General features: G+C 40.0%; 1 long non-coding RNA gene and 1 pseudogene across 1 annotated transcript in view; one reads left to right on the top strand and one right to left on the bottom strand.

The window, feature by feature from the left end:
• The window catches only part of LOC135322337 (uncharacterized), a 169,617-nt gene that overhangs the window by 125,577 nt on the left and 22,967 nt on the right, over window positions 1-21,073 (bottom strand). The window lies entirely within an intron of this gene.
• On the top strand, window positions 12,608-13,266 carry LOC105095938 (putative monooxygenase p33MONOX; annotated as a pseudogene).

Raw genomic sequence — 21,073 nt, forward strand, 5'->3', positions numbered from 1 at the left:
CATAAGGAAATTCCACCCTTTTCGATAAAATTAAACCCAGAACTCAAAGGAAGCAGCACCAGGTAGAGAATCTCCTGGGGAAAGTGAGTCAGGGCTGAATAAGGGCACTTGACCTTGTCCCCCAGCTTCACCTTCCCATCAAGATTTTCTTCTTGCTCTTTCTCCTGCTCTCACTCCCAACTCTAGCTCTGTTTATTCCTGTCCTGTTGCCACCATGCTTTTGGCCTCATGGTGGGATGAAATTTGTTCTCATACAGAGTCAGAAACTGAGTATAAAGAAAACCAACAACCCAGTTTACAAAGTACACTGGTCCCAACCCAATTTGTCTATTGTTTTGTTCCATAAGCCCTTTGGCATAAAGGTTCTTGAGCCAGATTCGTGACCACCCAGCTCTATTCTCTAATTGATATTTGTCTCTGTCAAGTCACTTAATAGCTCTGGGCTTCAGTTTCCTGATGCGTAAAATGGGGAAAAAGTAATATCTACTTGATAGGAGTCTTCTGAACATTAAATGAGCTAATATATATCAAGAACTGAATACAGCACCTGGGACATAATAAGCAACCAGCTCAGTAACTGTCAGCTGTCATCATTATCATCATCATCATTGTGGTCACATCGAAACTCCTGGACCTTTCACATACCAGCTCCTGGTCAGCCCCTTTCACATAACATACAGTCACAACTTACAATCTGTTTTGATATTCAGAAACCATTTCTTCACTGTAGGTTTTGTATCAATTATCTAATGCCACAATAACACTACATAACAAACCACTGCTGACTACACAAAAATAAACATTTATTACTCAGGCATCTGGGAGGTGTGCTCAGAAGCTTTGCTGATCTTAGCTCAGCTAAGCAACTCTTCTGGTCTTGGTTGGACTTGCTTATATATGTGGGGATCAGCTGGGTGTTGACTGATCTAGGATTGTCTCAGCTGGGGTGACTGGGGTGACAACTCTGTTTTGTGTGTCTCTCATCCTCTAGCAGGCTAACACAGGCCATGTTCTCACAGCTAGGGCAGCGTACAAGAACAAGTGGAAACTCAAGCACTTTTCGGCTCTCTGCTTCCATCACATTTGTTAATATCCCATTGGCCAAAGCAGGTCACAAGACTGAGCCCAGAATAGGAGTGGGATAGTGAGCGTGACAAAGTTACATAGCAACAGGCATGGGTAGTGTGCTCATTAAATGTTAGTTCTGCCTTCTATTTCCTTATATTCCTGTCCAATTAGACCAGGAAAACCACTTGGTCAGTCATATTACCAAGTCAGGACCTTATGTCAAGCTAAGATTTGATTGAATATACACTCTAGGATGTGGTTGGTTGGTTTGTTTTAAATGGAATCTGTAGAGTACTTTTTCTTTTCTTCTCTTTTCCCCACTAGGCAGAAAAGTAGCAAAAGAAAACAGATTCATTTTTAATAATGGATATCTGAACATTTCATGTCATAATCCCTAGGATGACTTAGCTCCTATTGGGACCAGTCTCTATCCCATGGTATTATGTTGGTCTCAACAAATGAATTTAACACATAAGGAATCATACTCAAATAGCTACTTATTAAAGTGGAATGCTTTTCTCATAAAAGTTGCCAAATATAAAATGAGCTTTCCTACTGAAGGCAGACTCTAGGGAGATTTCCTGTGTTAGGAATTTGATATTTTCCTCTCAAAAAAAAAACCCTGCATTTTTCCTTTCTGAAGGTGCTTCCTAACTAAGTGGAGAATTACTCGTCCATTTCATTTGCATGAAACTTCCCAGGGGACACCTTGGTCAAAGGGAAATAGTAAGTCTTCCTATTATCAGTTAACTCTCCAGTTAGTGACTTGGTGGGAGAGTCCCTGGAAAGCCTCAGTGATTTCATTAAGGGTCCCCTTCCCCTTTAAGGTCAAAATCAGAACTTCCTCAGCCCACTTGGAAGAGGAGCTAAAGGGGCATATATATGATTGCATGGACGGATGAAGGGAGGGTAGAACAATGAAAGGGCAAGGTCTTTGTCCAAACTCTAGCTTGCAGTTGCTTTTGGCCCCTTTATTTGTGATAAGGGCAAGGCAGTTCATTCTAAAGATCTATGAAGCAAGTCACCAGCAGTGTGTAATAGTAGGATCATGGTGTGGCGTAGGGCTCCTCTCCCCCCACTTTCTGCCACATTGATGTCACTGACCTCACACTCTTGCACAAAACCGGGACTCTGGGATCAGACAGCCATGGGTTAATATTTTAACCAAGCCATTTCCAAGCTCTGTGACCTTGAAAATCTGAAGTGATTTCTATGAACTTGAGACTACTCATACATAAAATGAAAGTATACTTTTCACACTTACAATGATACCTGAAAGAAAGTCACTAAATACCAGTTTCCTATATCCCCACTTCATCTCCCCCTACTTCTCCATCTTCTTTCTTTCTCCTCTGCCCCTTTATTGGTCTTTTATTTTCACTTTAGCCTCAAGGCTCACAGCCATTGCTTATCCCAGGGGGAGAGAGAGAGGGAGAGAAAGAGACTAAAAGTAGCTACATCTTGAATTTGAAGCTGAAAGTTTCTACAAAGGTCTCTGCAGAAAAGCAGCAGTGTACTTCAAGAGAAGAGACAGCAAAAGAAAGAAGAGGGAGCATGGGGTTTCTTCCTGAGGAGAAGGGGAAATGTGGAATGTTTAGTGTGTCACAGGCAGGAGACCCAGGCTTTCAGGGAGAGAGGGAGTGAGACTGAAATTGCTTTGATTTTCATGGAAATTATCATTTGACTTTGATCTTGAGAGAATGTCACTGAGCCAAATTCTGAAGTTTAGGCTTGGGGGGAGGGATATGGGGGAGGGAGTGCAGGCTGTGAGAAAGAATAGATGAAAAAACAAGAGTAGATTTCATTCTGGGAAAAATCATTTTTCTGTGTGTGTGTGTGTGTGTGTGTGTGTGTGTGTTGAGAGCAACAGCGGAGGCAGATACAGGAACAGGGAACTCCCTTTTCTCCCCTATCTTAAGGAATTCAGGTTTAGAACAGAAGAAGTCTTAGAGAAACTACAAGACAACTGTTCTTAATTCTCTCAGTTCTGTGCTAGTTATAAACACCGGAGAGAAAATGGGATTGAAAAATGTCTGTTAAAACAGGCACTGTAAACTTTTTATTATCATATTTATGGCTTACGGGGTATGATTTTAATGCCGTCTTTTAAGATGTTGCTCACTTAAAGCAACTGTGTTTAATTTTAAATTAAATGAAAAACCTATCCCAAGTATTTCTCCTTTCAATTAATTTTCCATTTAAGTGTATGATTTCCTTGCTGAAGAAACTCATTCCCTGAGAGTAATGCATAGTTTAAGTACTTTCACACTCAAAGAGCTCTATTAATTATGTAAAATAATATGAAAATTAAAAGCAGTGCATCGTGGAGACAGGTATCCCTACAAACATTCTAGTCCTGTCTTGCCACAACTGGCTGAGTGACCTTGGGTGAAGTTTACCTTCCCTGAGCCTTAACTCTTAAGGATTACATGAAGTGTAAAGGTCCTTTCAGCTCTAAAAGTGATCATGATTAGCCTTGAGGCAAATATAATAACTAAAACAAAGTTAATATGAAAGATAATAAGTCCATCCACTTCTTAGATTCTTAATTTCTCCAAATTCCAATTTCCTCATCTATAAAGCAGAAATTATGATAGTGTCTATCCTATTAGGCTTGTTGTGAGGTTTACATGAGAAAATGTTTGCAAAGAGCTTAGCATAATGACTGGCACTCAGGAAGCACTCCAAGAACGTAGCTTAAAAAAGAAAAGGACAAGAGAAGCTGCTGTGCTTCAGAGTCAAATCACTTTCGTGATTCTATTTTGGGCACTGTGGGCTCCGGAGTGTGTTCAGATGAACAAAATGAAGCAGAGTTAGCAAAACAAAGCTGCTGCTGCTGATGTTGGTGATGACAGCGGCTAACTAGGCTCTATTCAAGTGCTTTATCTGTGTTAACTCATTTAATCCTCATACCAACCCTATGAGACAGATAAAATTATCATCCCTATTTTACAGACAAGAAATATGAGACACAGAAAGGTTAAGTGACTTGCCTAATGCCACACAGCTAGTAAAGATCACCCTCTACTTTCTTTAGTAAAGTTGGAAACAGACACCGATCCTGAAGCATCTGAGAAAAAGACACAGAAAACTACTCCTACGTTAGCCTCTTTGGTTTTTCAAGGATGCTCAGAATGTTGGATAATTAAATGATGCATAATCCTGAATCATGCCCAAAAGTACCTCGCCTGTTTCTTCCCACCTGGCGCTAGAGAACATGCAAAAGAAGATCTCAACATTTGTCTAATGACGTTAGCTAATGCTGCCCCCTGCATGGTGATTATGAGTGGAACTGTGCTGTGGCTTCAGCAAGCAGGTGGTGGAAGTTCTTAATGAAGATTGCATACAGATTATAGCATTTGGGTGTATTTTAGGATGAAATTCACCAAGGGTTCAAAACCTTTTCCAATTGGCTCACTTATCCTCACTGCTAATAGGAGGGCTTGATGTAAAGAACTAGAAGCATGGGAAGAACTAAATATAAATTGCATTAGAGTTAGCTACCCCCACGTTAGAGAACCGACTCAGAATGCTAATGAATAAGGCTTCTGTGATGCTATTCATGAAAGGAATTGACAGCAGGCAAAATATGGACTCAGAAAACCAATTCTGACTAAAGAGTACTGGCATAGCTTAAAAGACTTTTTTTCTCTATTGGGGAATGAGAAGTTTGCTAAAAATTAAGAACTACATACAACTAGTTGTATGTGTAAAGGAACTTGAAGGACTGGATGTGGTTAACAAAGATAAAGGAAATGGTGAACTGCTTTCTATACCAAGAGGAGAAATTTATTTATGCTAATGCTGGGAGTTGAACTATTGAAAAATGGTTCAATAACAGTGGAACAACTTATGATTTATTCCAGGCAAACAGAACGGGGAGGAAAAATTCTTATTGCTTTGTATACTTCATAAAATGCTAAATGTACATGTTCTTTTTTTCACCTAGTTGCAGTAAGTATATTCAAATGTAAAAAAATATGTATTTGCTAAACAGGAAAACCAGGCAAGTAGAAAAGATCAAAAACCTACCTCATCATTTTCTGGAAAATTTTCCAGGCTTAAGAAGGAAAATTTGGCTCATAGTAATTTTAAAAAGCCTTAAGACTTTTGTTTGTAGTCATCTCTGTTCAGTTTTTTAATTTCTTCCACTAATTCAGTTGCTTCCGAGGAAAGAATTTGTATTCAAAATTTCAAATTCTCAGCAATTGCATTCAGACACTATCATTTTGTTAGCGTATCTACTTTTGTTTGGGTTTAAAAGTTTGTTTTTAACCATATACCATTATTTTCCTGTGTTTATTTTTCCCTATAGAATGTTCAACTTGTATTTCTCATTTCCCAAAAGGGCAGTGAGTTCAATGGTGACATATTTATTAACGAGAATGGGCTTCAAATGTGTTTAAATTGAGCCCAATGGCCCTAACTCTCTAGTGAGAACAATATTTAAAGTATCTCAGTGTTGACTGTATTTTTTTTTGTTTATGATTTATATTTCTTTTAATGACAAATACTAATTTCTGGTAGCTTGAGCTTATCTAAAAGACATCAGTGGCTCTAAGGATGCTGAAGTGTTCTTTGTATTCACACTTATTGAACAAAGCTGCCTTTTCATTTGAAGCAAGAAGACTTAATTTATACACTGCTATTATATGCTCACAACTACTATTATGGGCATTTACACACAGGGGTTTAACTCTGTTATTAAATTATTTATGCTAGTGGAAGGGAGGCACAGACAATACAGAGCTATACACAATCCAAAATCCTTAAATATTTTAGTTTAAAATGTCCTGTTTGACTTTCATTTGGAGATGGAAAATTTACCAAAGTGATATATGAAACATGTGTTTATTAGGCACCTGCTGTATACAGAATTATAAGTACCAGGGGAGACTATCAGGTACAAAAGGAGTATCTGGTAAATGATTTGCTGAGAGATCAAGTCAATCAAAAGGAGGGATAAACTGCACAGTAGTGATGCTCTCCAGAGAGAGCAGGCAATAATGGATCAACTCATATGAAGTAATTACCAGATTAGAATTTTGGAGATGAGGTGTGAGATACAGAGCAAGCTTCTTGGGTGAAATGTTTTACTCCAGAGTTGAAGGGTGTAATGGCTATAGTTTTTAAAGAATGGAAAAGCATTCCAGATCCCCAGAAAATTACAGAGAGGAAAGGCCAAATAAAGTCACTGCTTTCTGGCTCCAGGATGGGTCATGGTAAGTGACTTGCCCAAATTACAGTGTTTCCATGGCAGAACAGAGCCTAAAATTCCTATTTTCTGAACCCTCATTCAGTAAAGGGATAGGGTCCTGGTCTTCTATAATTGGGTTAAACTGTATCTCTCCACGGAACAGTTTTAATAGCTATTTTGACTATGGCCACATAAGACACAACAAGTTAAATCAGTTTCATCAATTTCATTGACTTGACTAACTGGGGTTAAAACTACAGCCACACACCAAGCCAGCCAATGTTCCAGTCACATTAAAAAATGTGTTTCTCATCACACACGCCCCACATGTTTTTTCAGAGCTGGCATACAGCTGGAATGCACAAGTATAATGGTACAAGCTGTTAAAATATTAACACATTTTTGTTCCAGTTGGTAAAGTCACATCTCTAATAGACCCTCCAAATGCCTGCACCACCAGATGAACCACCCAGACTTCTCAGTCTCTATAATCCAGTAATTAAAGGGGACATAGCCAGAGCCCTCAAGGACCCTGCTTCTGTACTATCACCAGCATTCATTCTGATTGGTCAGTGCTGGGGCCAGCATTTGTTCCGACTGGTCAGTACCAATGGTGTGCCAGTGGTTATTATATTACTGCCTTTCCCTTCTGTGTTTTTGTTCATGCTACTCTCTCTGCCTTGAATGCTTTTTCTCGTTTCACCTGTTCACATTTTATCTCATGTCTGTCACAGAGAACTGGCTTACACAATTGTGGGACATGGTGAAAAACTATCTGTAAGGCTGTTGTCTCCACATCTGAGGCTGGAGCTTCAGGCAGTCAGGAAGGCTGGGACCCCAAGAACAAAGAAGGATTGAAACCCCAACTTCTCTTGCCTTTCACCTTGGTGATGAGAGTATCGTTCAGAAGCCAAAGCCCTTTATCACGAAACCTAGAAGTCAGAAAAGCTAAAGGAGGACGCAGGGGGAGGCAGAGAAATTGCAGGTCCAGCTGCTGCTACACACCAACGAGGTGAGTTAGCAGACCAGCATCAACATGTGCGCACCACAAACTGGCTACTGCTTCCCTTCCGCCTTCAGCAAGAATCTCCCTTGTGGCCCACCCTGAACAGAAACCCAAAGGAAAGGGAATTCTGGGGAATGCTGTCAACCTAGCCAAGTTGACACATGACAAAGCCATCACACCTTGGTATAAAGGCTTAAGTCAAGTGTCATCTCCTCCCTCTTTCATCCCTGTCTCATCTGGCCTGGCCAGAAGTTCTCACTCCCTCCTCTGAGTTCCCAGAACCCTCTAAGCAAAACCACATGGCAGCATTTAGCAGGCACCTCGCCTTTTAATTGTTAGTCTGCTCCTTGTATTTCCGCTACAGACTGTAAGCTCCTTAAAGTTAGGAGTTGAAGGTAATCACACTGCCTGACACAGAGTGAGCAACTCATAGAAGTTCATGGAATGAATGAGGGGATTGTTGAATGAACAATGAACTGACTGACCTAACACATAGACACTGCGGGAAGCAGGATTCAAGGATAGTGTATTCACTATTACTACATAACAAGTATCTCCAAAGCTTAGGACTTTGAAACAATAGTTATTTTCCCACAGGCTGGGAGAGTTCTGACTCTGGGAGCAGCTTCATTGGGTAGTTGGCTCAGGTCTCTGGTGAAATCATAATGTAACTATTGGCCAAGGCTGTAGTCTTTGAAAGGGCTGTTGGATCAGCCTCCAACCTCACTTATGTGGCAGTTGGTGGGAGGCTTCACCTCCTCCTCACATGGGCCTTTCCATGGGGCTCAACATGGCGGCTGGCTTTTCCCAGAGCAAGGGAGCCAGGAGATAGGGAGGCGATACCACACTGCTTTTTATGACCTAATCTCTCAGTCATACACTGATTTCTACCTTATCCTCTTAGTTAGAAGTGAGTCACTAGGTCCAGTCCACACCTCACAGAAAGGGATTACACAGAGCATGGATACCACGAGGCTGCCTCACAGGGTGGAAAGGAATAAGGCTTTGGGGAGGAAGCCATGCCATAGAGTTCTTTAGCTGACCTCACAAGAATTAAACTCACTTCCTACTACTTAATATGCAGAGTCATGTTGTTTTTTTTTTCTTTTTGTGTGTTTGGGGGGGGAGTGAAGTCTACTCACTGAAAATAAGCCTTTAATATCAAGCCAAAAATTGGATTTTGTGGGAATACTTTAGGAGAAGAACAAGGAGAGAGAATCCAATTTGGATCTAACCTTTCTTTACTGAAATGATTTCCTCTGCTGCAGCCAAGCTTGATTTGACCTCTAGAAAATACTGGTGAGCAAAGTAAACAGGAGTTCTGATTTCTCTCTCTCTCCCTCTCTCTCTCTCTCACACACACACACGCATGTGCACCCGTACATGCAGGCACCCAATCCTGAGTTTGTATCATCAAAATAGATATTGTAATGTAAATTGGTGCAGTCACTATGGTTCCTTAAAAAACTAAAAACAGAGTTACCATATGATCCAACAATCCTACACCTGGGCATATATCCAGAGAAAACTCTAAATCAAAAAAATACATGTACTCCAATGTTCATAGCAGCCAAGACATGGAAGCAACCTAAATGTCCATTGACAGATGAATGGATAAAGAAGATGTAGTAATATATACAATGGAATATTTCTCAGCCATAAAAAATTGAAATAATTCCATTTACAGCAACATGAATGGACCTAGAGATTATCATATAAGTGAAGTTAGGCAGAGAAAGACAAATATCATATGACATCACTTACATGTGGAATCTTAAATGATACGAGTGAACTTATCTACAAACCAGAAATAGACTCACAGACATAAAGTATGGTTACAAAAGGGGAAAAGTGGGAAGGAATAAATTAGGAGTTTGGGATTGACATATACACATTACTACACATAAAATAGACAAATAACAAGGACCTACTGTATAACACAGGGAACTATATTCAATATTTTGTAATAACCTATAGTGGAAAAGAATCTGAAAAAGAATACATATATGTATACATATAGATAGCTGAGTCACTTTGCTATACAGCTGAAACTATTACAACATTGTAAATCAGCTGTATTTCAATTCTAAAAATTTTAAAATAGGTATTTAACCTAGTCAGGGGGGTTCCAATCTAGCCTTATGTGGTTGGACAAGAGTAACAGATGTTTTTGTTGAACAGCTAATATAGCCAATAATAGTTTACTGAGCGCATACTAAGCACCAGGCACTGTGCTAAGAGCTTTACATGTATTATCACACTTAAATCTCAAAGAACCCTGTGGGGTAGATACTACTATTTGTCCCATTTTTTTTTTACAGATGAGTAAACTGAAGCTTAGAGAGATTACATGACTTAGAGAGAAGCCTCAAGAAATTTCTTATGTCAACTCACACAGCTAGCTGGTGCCAGGGCCGGCACTCTCCATTCTGAAATGCCTTGTTACATGGCTGTCACCATCTTTCTGGGGGACACACTAGGTGTTGGGGTAGGTGCCTATGTTCATTGCTCCTTCTTCTCAACCCTTTGAGGTAAGTATTATTATCCCCATTTTACAAATGAGAAACTGAAGTTTAAAGAAGATGTCACTTGCTTTAGCCCACACTGTTAACATAATAGCAGCCCAGGATTCAAGCCCCACAACTGTCTGAATCAAAGGTCCATCCATGCTCCTTCTACCACCTTTACTATTTTCTAGCTCAGGGGTTTTCAAACTGCAGATCATAACCTATTAGTGCATAGTAAAGTCATGTAAGTGTGTCCCAACCAGCATTTAAAACACTGGAGTAGAATAGAATGGAAGGGAAGGAAAGAGAAGAAGAGTGAACAGAAAATATTAGTATGCATCACACATAATGACGGGAAGCATTGCTTAATGAAAGTTTTATTTCAGTTATGCTCATATGTATGTGTGATTGTGCATGTGTTAGAATATAAAATGCACTTCTTACTTTGGTTGCCATCAAAAGCATTTGAAAGCCTCTGCCCTAGCCACTCCATCTGTTCTTAAGGTCACTATCCAGTATTCAAGTTTTAATGATAGCGTACTTTCATTGCACATACTTTCTTTTGACTTCAACCACTTAGAAAAGGGTGGTTATAAAGATCCACTTCCTAGTGCTCTTTCTACTAAAATAATTAAAGAAAACCAGATGCAGTTGGTTAACCTGATCTCAGCTTACTAACCATGTGACCTTTTCCAAGTTACTTACCCTTTGTAAAGTAGCCTCCCTGAATTTTACTTTCTCCGTCTTTAAAGTCCAGTAATTATGTGCTCTCTTATGTTGCAAAGATTGACTGAGATCATGGGAACATCTCAGCACATGTGTGCCAGGCACAACCACCACTAAATAAGTACCAGTTATTACTGAGTTATCTACAGACAGTCCTTGACAACTTTTATGATGGTGGGAAAGTGATACGCATTCAGTAGAAACCATATTTCGAACTTTGAAGTTTGATCTTCTCCCCGGGCTAGCAACATGCAGGGAGACGAACCCTTGTGATGCTGGGCAATAGCAGTGCGGCAGCTCCCAGTCGGCCGCTCCATCGCAAGGATGAACAACCGAAACACTTACAACCTTTCTGTACCCATACAACCATTCTTTCTTCCACTTTCAGTACAGTATCCAATAAATTACATGAGATATTCAACACTTTATTATAAAACAGGCTTTTTGTGAGATGATTTTGCTCAACCATAGGCTAATCTGAGTGTTCTGAGCAGTTTAAGGTAGGCTAAGCTAAGCTATGATGTTTGATAGGTTAAGTGCATTTTGGACTTAACGATATTTTCAACTGATGATGAGCTTGTTGGGATGTAACCCCATCGTAAGTGGAGAAAGACCTGCCCATAGACTGGAGGAGTCTTAATTAAGAGCATCACGTTTAAGGATATAAAAGCATAAAGAGGGAAATGTATTTTTTCCAGCCTTAAACCCTCCAACCCCATGAAAACAAATTAACCTAAGTAGGTCTGCCACCTTTTGGTTTATTTATCAAACACTTATCAAATGCTTGCTATGTGCCAGAGACCGGGCTAATCTACAATGACATACTAAGAGTATTTTAAGGTAAAACCCAAATTTATAGATGCTTCCTAAAGTTGGGGTTTATTAGAAGAGCAGAGTGATAAATCACCCTGGCACCTCACTTTATGATTTTAGACAAGAGTGATCATCACTTAACTCTTACACATAAGCTCTGTCAAATGAACTTCATCAATAATAGCCTCATTTTTTAAAGCTGTGTCCACCTGGCATCTGACTGATTGAATCTGAGGTCCTCACTTTCCATTTCTATAGCTTGGTTCCTTCTGTCTACATGCCATGATTGGGAGGATTGATTTTCTTTGTACACTGTTTTTCCTTCTCTCCAATTTCGAGGTCCCTCTTCTTCTCTTCTATCCCTGCCATCCATTACTGATTCTCCTCCTGTGTTCTGCCAGTTATCTCTAGCCCTGAGCAAAAGGATCCACATCTTTTCTCCTATACGCATTTCTAATGAGAGGTGGATTAGCAAGAATCAAAGCATAGTTCTTAAGGGGAAAAGCCACAGCACCCCAGGACACTGGTTTCTAATTTTTTACCACACATCTCTGCTTTGGGGGCAGGGAGCTTGCCAAACAAAAATTGCCTTTCCATACTTAAGATGCGTGCATATAACGTAACACTTCTTCTCAAAGGGTCATGTACAAAAGCAGGGTCTCAAAAATGTTGGTTGACTTTAATTGAACATAAAAAGAATAACATTTTAGCCTGGATTTACTATTAAAAAGTCACAATTATTTTTACATTTGTGTGCCCCTTAAAAAGTTAAAACATATTTTCACATGCATTTTCTTTTATTTCACACACTTGTGCCTCTATTGCCTCATAAAACCAATGAGAACAAGGATTGTTTGATGTTACAGGAAACCGTGTAATAGAACAGATGTTTTACCTTCGTTTTCCAAAACAAGGAAATTGGGGCTCAGATTGTATCTTGCCCAATGTTACTTAGCTCTTCAAGAGGAAAGTTAATGTCAGAGTCTGAGCCTTGTGGCAGCCAGCACTTGTCCATCAATGACAAAGGCCCAAACATGTTTGGTGGCCAGCACACCATGGCTTGGGTCCAACTACACCATGTCCAGGCATGGGTCTTCAGAGCCTTCTAGTGCTGGAGCTCAGGCCAGAGGCAGCCCCATAGTGGCAGAAAAACAGAACCTCTGGAGAGACTCTTCTGGGGAAACCTGGTAATTTGGGCAGCTGGACAATGTCCCTCGAATATTTGTCTGCATGACCACCATATCATTTCACTGGTTGTAGGTACTCAGCTCCAGAATTCTATACAATTAAAGCACCTGGACCCCAGTCTTTCCATGGCTTTGAGAGAACCCTAAGGGACTGCTCTTGACCCTAGTGGGCCTCTAGGCAAGATGTCCCTCCCCATCAGGATGTACCGCCAGACATTCAGCCATGATGATGCCCTCAGAGACCCTACACCATGTCTCCTCTTCCTTTGGTCAAATGGTAAAGGGTAGAGCTACCCATGTCATCACGACTTCCCTGATCACAAAGCTGAGCCAGGAGAGCTTTCAGTGATCTGAGCAACAGTCAGTGCTGAGCGGTGCTGGCTGCACACCCTACAAGGGCCTTCCCTCTGAGGGAGATCAAGTTCCTTCGAGTGGCAGAAGCATGTCACACACTAAAGCTACACAGTGGAGAGGCAACAAAAAAAGAGAAGCAGCCTGCATCAGCCCATCCACCCCAAACAGTACCTTGCACTCTCCCCCTAAGCAGAAACCCAGAGGCTAGTACACTTCTGATTCTTCCACAGCCTTACCTGACCCAATCCCAGAACCACGGATTCTAAAAGTGGGGATAAGGACAGAGACTCATCAGATAAATGGAGCTTCTCGGAGCCAAGACCACTCCAGAAGTCTGATTCAAGTTTTACCACTCAGGCCTATAAAGAAGCCCAGAAGCCCTCTGCAGTGGAGCTGATCCAGATCTAGGCCACCTGAATGGCTGAGATTCAGCAACACTCAAGACACCCAAGATGTACATCCCAGTGGATCAAAGGGAAGAACCAATCACTGCAGACCCACAATCTCAAACTTGAATGTACTCATGCCTACTGGGTTCTAGAGCACTTTCTATGCCAGGGACTCTATGTAGAGGGTGTCTTTTTCCCTTATACCTTTGTTCTAACATAGGTTATTTGGTTTTTTAAATTGTTAAACTGAAGCTAGAGCTGGAAACATAATTGGCTTTTGAGAAACATTAGTGCAAAACTTGTCCTTATTGTATAGAAGCCATTTTGTACTGCTTTAAATTTACAGTCAGACTAAATCATATTAGCAGTGATGTCTGAGGGACCTCATTACCTATTTTTATATCATTCACCCTAAAAAGTACTTTGACTATTGCTTATTAGGTAAGTAATGTTTATGTTGTTCCAAAACCCAAGCTCTTTGATTCTTTTACCACCGTCAATGTGCCTAAAAAGCATGGGCAAATCATGGAGTAGAGATGTTCACTGACTAGTTTGGAGAACTTCAGCCCTCTTGACCTTGTGCTGGTACTGTGTGCTCTGGTCTTGTCAGGGGCACCTAAGATCTGATTAAGATCTGGGTATAATCAAAAATCAGCCTTGACAGGGATTTCTTTGCTGAAACTGGATCTTTGCTGCCCTTTTAGGACCTAATGGATCACTTTTCCTGCAGCCAGTCTTACTGTAGTACCTCTTGGGCCAGTACTGTTAGAGAGATGCTTTTATGTGTTACACAGAGTAAACACTAGTCTTAAGTATCCTTTCCTGCACTTTAAAGTAAGATTAATTTAATTCTAATTTGGTTAAAAGTTTTGTAAGGGAGAAAATTCAGTGTACTGATTTGGTATAGATAAAAGGATGCTCAACTTTTTTTTAAAGAAGATGGTAACTGCAGTCAGATTATAGTCTTGAGGTTCATGTGAAATTAGTGTCACCCTAGTTTGGTTTCCTTGTTCAACCTGGGGGTTGACACCCTTTTTTCTGGAGAGTGGAAGAAATTAAGACTTTTCTATATGAAGGCATTTTTCCCTCAAATGAGTCTCATACCTTTATACACATATATACCTTACTAAGGAAAGGAAATAGGAAAACTACTTTTTACTTCTCCTCGCTGTCTCACTGTGTCATTGTTAAGACTCATTGTCCTAAATGCCTATAGTTTGTTGGATAGCATCTTATCTACATAAGCAACTGACCTTTTCAAAGAGAGACCCTGAAGTCTAAAATTACTGGAAAAATTAATTTGTGTATTCTGTTATGCTTGTATCTCTTACTTGTTCTGATAATAAAAAAAGAGAGAGAGAATCTGAGACTTTCTGCTCATATTCCAGCTTTTTATTCACTCTACCACATTTCCTACAAACTAACAAAATTTATTGCTGAAAATTCACATCACTCCAACATGAATATTATCATCTTCATATTACAGATGGATAACTTTATTTTGAAACCTAAGATACCATTAACTATTAACTATTAATAATAGACACACCATTATTTTATATACCACTCCACAGAAAACAATGAAGTAAATTAAACTATGATATATCATTAATCATGGGACATATCCTGATTTCAAAAAACAAAATGTGGAGCTACATGTGTCTTGGAATTGGTGAAAAGGGATAATTGAAAATGCAGAGAAACGAAATAATTTGCTCGGACAGTAGACTTCTATTTTAATCTCTGAATTAACAGCCCACATAAAAACATTCATTCATTCAACAAAGATGTACTGAGTACCTACTGAGTGCTGGGCACTGTTTCGCACATCTAGGGATAGTACAGGGAGGAAAGAGGTACAGTACTTGTCCTTCTGGAGCCTTCAGTCCAGGGGGACCAACCATGGAATTACCATCCAGGTGCATGATTTTGTGTAAGTTACTTACACTTCAGTTTGCTAATGCATAAAGTTTAATAGTTAACTTATAGGATTGTTGTGAATTACTAGTTCCAGATTTTGCTTCTTACTGATATGGGCTAAAGCAGAGAACTCTGACAATGAGGCAACAGCCCTACATCTCACAGAAGGAAGTAGGTTTCCTTACTGAATGAGGATTCCCAGAGATGGACATTATGTACAAAATAAGACCCAGTTGCATTGCTTCCTCCAGAGAAGGGGTTGGGAAAGTCCAGGGAAACATTTCAATATTCTTAGAACCAGAAACAGACTTATGTGGGGATTCTAGAAAGTTCATAAGAGAGAGTGAGAAAATCTGGTACATAAAGTATGGTTTTATTGGCTAATGCACGCACAGTCCTGCTGAAGTTGCAAAATCGATGATTTCCAATCCTTCCTAAAGGAACATACATGCAAGTTTGTCTGGGACAGCCCATATTTAAGCTTGTTTTCCCAATGTTACTCAATTTTTTATCAAATGAAAAAAGACTTTGAATAGCCAAGACAGTTGTGTAAAAGAACAAGGTCGGATGATATAAACAACCTAATTTCCAGATTTTTCATAAAGCTACAAAATACTGTGATATTGGTGTAAGAATAAATATAAATCAATAATGCAGAAATAAACACATCAATTATGGTCAGCTGATTGTTGACCAACAAGTCAATGCAATTCAATGAAAAAGAATAGTATTTACAAATTGTGCTGGGCACTGAATATCTGTGTTAGAAAAAAAATGAAACTTGACCTTTACCTCACATATTACACAAAAATGAACTCAAACTGTGTCATAGACCTAACTATAAACATTCTAGAGACAAAGTTAGGGGAAAAAATCTTTATGACATCGGATTAAGCAAAGATTTCTTAGGAGACACACACACACAAAACCCCAAACCATAAGAAAAAAAATGGTAAATTGGACTTGGTAAAATTCAAAAATATTTCCCCATCAAAAGACACCATCAAGAAAATGAAAAGGTAAGTCACAAATGTGAAAAAAAAAAAAACAAAACAGAATATATAAAGAACACTGACAACTTAAGAAAAACAACACAATTCTAAAGAACTGAGTGGAAGATTTAGACACTTCCCCAAAAGTTATATGACTGAGTTCCCATATGGGTCAAGCCGCTCCATTAGGAAGTAGTACTTCCTGGTAATACTCATCAAATGCCTCACTGCTGGGGGGCGGGGGGGCAGGAAGCTTTGACTGCTCTTCAGCAATGGGGGAGCCTAGTGAGGAAACCCGACTGGAGACCCACCACCCCAGCTCCACACTTAGGAGAGTCTTTTGACTTTGCTTTGGAATACAGATGTCCTGTGGTCACAAAGTCTCTCCACCATGCAAAACCCTTGCTAGCCCTAGACAGATATTGTAATAACCACAAATTCACAGGCCCCAGGAGGTTTCAGTATTTTTCACTTTCTCTTTTTATGGTGTTTAAATTTTCCAAACTAGTAATCAGGAAACACAACTGGGACCACAACCTGTTGAGACCCAAACTTGATAGGTAATTCCCAACTCCATGCCACTCCCATCTCCACCACTAAAATATACTCTTCATGAAGGTGGAATTTTTGTCAGCTTTCTTCACTGAAGCATTCCCAGCATCTAGAAAAATGCCCAACATATAGGAGATGCTTTAAAAAAATTGTTGAATGTAAATAAATTTTAAGATCATCCCAAAAGAGCTGAGACATAATTGTTCTAAGAACTGACACAATTTCTCCCCCTTCTCCAAATCTTCACACAGATCCATTATTTTAACAGTAGATTAATTTAAGATGTTGGTTTGCCATCTTTATCAGAGACCAAATGGCTTAAACAAGATAGAAGCTAACTTTTTGTGATAATAATAATAGCAAGTCTTTATATAACCTTATACCAACCTATTTGCATATAGTAACAGATATAATCCTTACAATAACCTTATGAGGGAGGTATTCATATCCTCAATTTACAGAGGAGAAAATTGAGTCACAGAGTTTTAGTAGTTTGCCCAAAGTGACACAGCTAATTGAGTCGCGGTTTCAGATTTAAACTCAGGATCTGGCTCCAGAATCTATGCTTTTAACCACTATACCTACTCTTCTCAACTTTTAATGTGTCTACAAATTGCTGGGAGGTTTTTTTTTTTAATGTGATTATAATTCAGTAGGCCTGAAGTGGAACCTGAGATTCTGCATTTCTAATAAACTCCTAGGTGCTGATGATGATTTGAGGACCACACTTTGATTAGCAAAGCACTACACTGAACCACCTCTCTCGTAAGCATCCAAGCTAGTGGACAGTCTAGAGGTGTAGGGTGGTTTCACTCCACAAGGTGGTCTAAGGATGCAGGTACCTTTTTCTCTGTTCACCATCCACTAGGGATTTCCCTCATCTACATGGCCAAAAATGAACCACCACCACCACCACCATTCCAGTCTGGGAAGAGGGAAAAAGAAAGTGGAAAGCAAGCAGCTTCCTTTTAAGGGAATAAACAGAAGTTACATCACTTCTGCACACTGTTCATTAGCCAGACTTGGTCACGAGGTCACACCTAAGCGGCAAGGAAGGTTGGGAGATGTAGTCTCTAACTGGACCGACACTCAGCCAAAACTCAGGTTGTTCTTTTACTAAAATAAACATTTTTCGTGGATTAAAGTAGATTGGCAAGACAACTTACAGTCTCTGCCACAGGAGATTTAGAAGCCTTTGATTTTCATCACATCTTATCTCTTTCCTCTTAGTGTGAGCCAATACAGTATCTCTCATTTCCCCTCCATCTTCTGTTGACCTGCACAGGAGCTCCTTTGTGTCTAGAAAAACCCATTTTACCACTAAGTCACCTCCCTTAATATGATTCCTCCAAAGCTCTGATTAAATAGAAAGGTAGAGCCCATTCTTATATACCCTAAAGATGGCCAGTAGCTTAGGATGAATAAATATTTTAAACATCTGAGCTCTTTAGCCATATTTCATGAGTGGCCCATCTCCTCTCAATCGCTACCTGATCCTTGAGGAAACTCAATGAAGCTGGAAATACTGTCCTTGAATTGATTTATTTTGATTAATTTTTCTTCTATTTTTCCAACTGGAGATGTTGATAAGGAGTTTTTCGGTTTTTATCTCTATTATAACCGGAGAAGTCCCCAAAGAAAATACTGTGAAAGTAATTCATTCTAAGTAGATGTGATTTAAATTAAGTTTAGGCAATGACTGGGAGGCTGCCTTCATTTTTATTGGAACGTCTTAGCCTAAACCTAGCAACTCAGAGACATTTGGATTAGGCAACTCACACAATGCACTTATCCTGCCAGCAGTCACGGATGAGTTGGCTGGAAGTGAGGAATGCAGTGAGGATCTGTGGTAGCTTAATACATCCAGTCACTTGTGCAGGTTGTAAGAAAGGGCTTAGAAGTCCTGCAGATCACTCTGGAACCTGGATCTTTCTTAAAGAATTTTATCTTCACAGTTGGGAAATATGAGACTCTTGCTTTTTTTTGCAAGCTTTTGAATTAAGCACAAAAACTAAATATACCCCAAAAAGAAAAAGAGAAGTGAGCTGGGGTGAGGCAGACATCATTCTTGTTGTGGCCTGGCACCACAGTCTATAAATTTTGGGTTTCTGAAACAAGTCATTCTGCAAAATCTACCAAAGCATACTGAAATAAATTGAACGAATCCTTTTCTTGGCAAGCAAAATGTAGCCTCACTTTTAGTTGGACCTGAGAGTTACTACTAATAACTGATTTTCAAACGATGGCACCTGTCTGTATATTGACAGAGGTTTTCGCTGTCCAGTGGGCTTTGGCAGACAGCATGGCCAATCCATTTGTTTTAGCTTTCTCAATAATCAACGAGTATCACTGCAGGCTCAGTTGGTCTGGCTGATTGATTGTAAAGACAGCCAAAATGAACAGCTCGACCATCTCACAATCTGATCTCCCCGCCATGTATTGACCCAGTCCCAGTTACATATGTTACGGTATTTGCAGAGCTGTCACTGTTATAAAACACTTACTGAGTACTTGCAATGGACAGGGGCTTTATAAGAACCTATTAAAATTAGAATCCAATCCACCCTGGCCTGTTTGAGCTTTGAAAATTCTTCTATATAGGAGGAGGGAAGTGGTTTATTACATATCTTACGCGTACACACAAATGTAGCATAACAACAGTGACAAAACAGATAGCTCTTTCTGAGAATTCCCTTTGAAGTGACTAACTGGGCAGTAACTGAGAATGAAAGCAGATACAGAACCCTCTGGGTGGATGCGTGTGTGTTGTTTTTGTTGCTTTTAATCTGCCTTTATTTTAAAAATTTCAGAATGTGCGGAGTGGAGACCAAACCCCTGGGCCCTTTCTTCTCCAAGAAGAGGAGGTGCTGGCATCTGCTGGTAGAGGTGGGGACTGTTCCTTAGCAGGAGTTGTCTCATTAACTCAGGAGATGACCTGGTCTGTCTGGAAACTGTCTGCATTTCAGACCCCTTGGCTGATTTACGGTTAAAAGCAAAATGGGTTGTTTGAAATTGTGGAGCCAGCGGTTTGCTTTCATTCATCTTTAAAGGCTTCAGTTGAATTCAGGATAGATCAGAGAGATCTCTCATTGCACTAAATAAACTTCTAACGATACAGATTGAGCTCCTCGGATGGGACACTATGGGAATGCGGGAAATTCGAGGCCCATTAAATCCCTGAGCGCACTTAGTTGAAATTATGATACTCTGGTCATCCGTGGCTAAATGAAGAGCAGGGGTTTAATGAGTTTACCAGGTTAAAAATGAGCCTGTGTCAAGCAGGAATCAGACTCATTAATTAGGACTCCACTTACACTATTAAGTAGTTTTTCTTACCAGCAGTACTCAAGAAGGGGGAAGCAGGAGAGACTTGGAGATGGGGATGGCCACCTTTGCTCCTGGCCAATTGTGAACCACTGAATGAGGGTAAAGAGGGGACGGGGGGTATAGGGCAGGCCACTTTAACCAATTTTTGCCACTGACCACTATAAGCTTGAAAAGCCAAACTGCTTGCAGATTTACTTTTGAAACTGATTAAGACCTCAGAGTAACAATTTCCTCCACTCTATGTGGAGGGAGCAAAGGGTTCCCAGATCACAGACAATCCCAGGCTACTTCCAAAGCTAAAGCCAGTGTGAAATGGGAACTCAGCAATCTCCTTTCCAAAAGATGGACTTTTAGTGTCCATGTCCTTGAGAGACATGTGGACAAAACCAGTCTGTTCACACAGTAATGGGAAGAAACCTCCACTTCAATGAGCAGCAGTTAGTTGAGCACTGGGAACTCAGGGTGAAGGCTTTGGAGAAATATTGGCTCTGCCTCTTTCGGTGAAATCTTTGAGCTTCCATTTCTTCATCCCCAAAGTAAAGGTAATAATAACACCTAACTCAAAGGGGTCTTGTGGGGATTCCTTACAATAATCTATGTAACTCGCTTAGTTAGTGTCTGGCATTTACAAAGCATTCTATAAACCGCGGTGACTGCTATGGTCCACCCTCTACAACAAGGCAAAAATTGCTCCTTTTCATTCCGTTTCAGCTGTGTGAATGAATGATGGAAAATGAACATGGAATGAACACGGAAAAGAAAAAAGGAAACATAGATGTAAAATGCTTTGGGAAGTTTAGTCTGGTGAACAGCTGCAGAGACTGAGTAATTGTTCTTACACGAAGGGAGTCCATTTCCACAGACTTGCTGTTCTCTCCCTCTCCCCACCCCTCACACACCCCTCCATCTTTTTGGTTTACACTAGAAGAGCCTGGTCCTGCTGGCGTTGTCTTAGAAAGCAAAGGCATCTTGTCCCTGATTCAGAGAAACTGCAAATAAAATTGTCATAGCCAAGTCTGCAATTTAATGGCCTTT

This window comes from Camelus dromedarius, chromosome 10 (assembly GCF_036321535.1).
Source record: "Camelus dromedarius isolate mCamDro1 chromosome 10, mCamDro1.pat, whole genome shotgun sequence".
NCBI classification, from domain to species: Eukaryota; Metazoa; Chordata; class Mammalia; order Artiodactyla; family Camelidae; genus Camelus; species Camelus dromedarius.